At 31.8% G+C, this 2,005-nt stretch overlaps 1 protein-coding gene across 10 annotated transcripts in view; it reads left to right on the plus strand.

Annotated features, from left to right (window-relative positions):
• Positions 1-2,005, plus strand: part of LOC111402021 (protein FATTY ACID EXPORT 2, chloroplastic-like) — a 6,271-nt gene that overhangs the window by 2,396 nt on the left and 1,870 nt on the right. For 2 of the 10 annotated variants that reach the window (XM_023030050.1, XM_023030041.1), the window contains exon 2: positions 1,168-1,272. The gene's annotated coding sequence lies outside the window, so the exon portion shown is untranslated. Of the gene's footprint in view, positions 1-241; positions 500-1,137; positions 1,273-1,895; positions 1,958-2,005 lie in introns of those variants that run through there. The other 8 variants (XM_023030048.1, XM_023030040.1, XM_023030049.1 and 5 more) reach the window with 7 other exon arrangements.

Raw genomic sequence — 2,005 nt, forward strand, 5'->3', positions numbered from 1 at the left:
GTCATACCTTGTTGAATATCAAGAATTTTAGAACTATGGTTTGATAAAGAGATGTAAAATGCGTTGTCTAGAATCTTGTGATTGAGAACATGTTTGGCTAAGCTTAAAAAGTTCACTTATGAGTAAATTTACGATCTGAAAATAAAGTAAGAAGGAAAAAACAGAAGTTATATGTTTGCAGTAAAAAAGTTAAATAAAAGCAACTTTACTTTTTAAGATTAGCAAACAGGCTCGAAATTCCTTGAATCTCATGTAGGACTAATCGGCTATTGCTTACTAAAATCAGATCAGTCGTGACTGATAAAACATGCCTACCTCAGATGGCAAGAAGAATTAGTTCTGAGTTATTTATTAGCAGTATGCATCTCTTTTTCGGTTTTATTTGTTTTTTTCTCCGACTCTCTGGATTGTTTTTGTTTTTGAATTTCTAATATCGAATAAGTCTCGATTATCTGAGGCTAGGATTGTCAATTTACATCGCCACCGAAGAATTGAAAAGGTCATTCTCACCGTTCCCTGCAATCACAGAAGATATAATTATTTAGAGCACGTCTTGCCAAGCTTAAAAAGTTCACTTAGGGCCTTTGATGTAGACTTTTTGAGAATAAATTTTGTGATTATTTTTTATTTCTTGAGAATATGTGATTAAAAAAATAATGGTATAATTTACTAGTGTTTGGATCATTTCTGGCCAAGCTTAAAAAGTTCACTTAGGGCCTTTTATGTATTGTTTTTGAGAATAAATTTTGTGAAAGATTTTATTATTTTTTTTGAGAATATGTGGTTAAAAAAGTATGGAAAAATTATATGTGCACTTGTAAAATTATTTTACTTGAAGAATGTGTGGTTAAAGATGAGTTTTAAATAATTTGTACCAAACAAGGGCTTATAAGTGAGTGAGTAGGTTCTAAAATTAATGATTTTTTATTTATTAAAATTGGAAATAAGTAAGTAGAGATACTTGAAGAAGGTGTAAGTTTTAATTAAAAAGGTTTGGAAAATAAAAAAGTTACTTAAAAATAACTATTACTTAGATTTAAGCTTAGCCAAACATACTCTTAATTGAAAGGTTTTAATTTGAGATGCTTTCTTCTTTCTCCTAGTATTCAATGCACTGGTCTTAACCTTCCATTCGTTCCCGTGGATGATGACAGTGTTTCAGTGCAGCTAGGCTTATCAAAGACCCAAGAACACAAAGGCTAAAGGATTTGCTTCTGTGAAATTTGCATCAGAAGTCAATGCCTGGAATGCAGTGAAAGCTATGAATGGCAGGTTAAGATGCTTCTGCGATCCTATATATATATTTCTAATGTGGTAATGTATGATTGCATATGGATACACTTCGACTACAGTGATAGTATTCAATGGACGTCTGTTGACATCGATTACATGACGTGCTTTGATTGTCAACTATTGCTGTATTTATCTATTTATTGCAACATTGTCATTTGTAATTCACCAAATTGGGTTTCCACTCGTGTATAGTAATATGATTCAGAATTGAATCTTCACCATTGAAATCCATATATGTGGAGTATTTTTTTCCCCTCATTTTTTCTTAACAAGCATCATAGATTGCAGTGCATTTTTCTAAATGTTGTCCGAATTAAGTCATGTAATTACAGGTTCAGAAATTGGTCTTTTTAGTTTGAACCTTTTAGAGTAATGTGGAGGTCAAGTGAATTTAAAAGCTATGCTAAATGACACGAAGAACACTTTTCTTTTCAAATTAAGTGGTCAAAATTTTCTTTGAAAAATGTGGAGTCAATGGGTTAAGATTACATCTAGTGGCATTTGACCTTTTGATATTTCTATATAAATTATTTTTTCTCTAAGACTTAAATGAAATTAAAAAATTAGCATAGAATTTATCTTCCCAGTTTCCCCTTGTCCAGTGCGGTAAGAAACCACTCGAGGCAATGAGGGTTGATAGCATCTCCTTCCATCAGTTCAGAAGGTATTGCAGGATCTAGGATTGTAATGTGTTATGCATTTCTTGGCAAGA

The sequence above is a fragment of the Olea europaea genome, chromosome 10, assembly GCF_002742605.1.
Source record: "Olea europaea var. sylvestris chromosome 10, O_europaea_v1, whole genome shotgun sequence".
Classification (NCBI taxonomy): Eukaryota; Viridiplantae; Streptophyta; class Magnoliopsida; order Lamiales; family Oleaceae; genus Olea; species Olea europaea.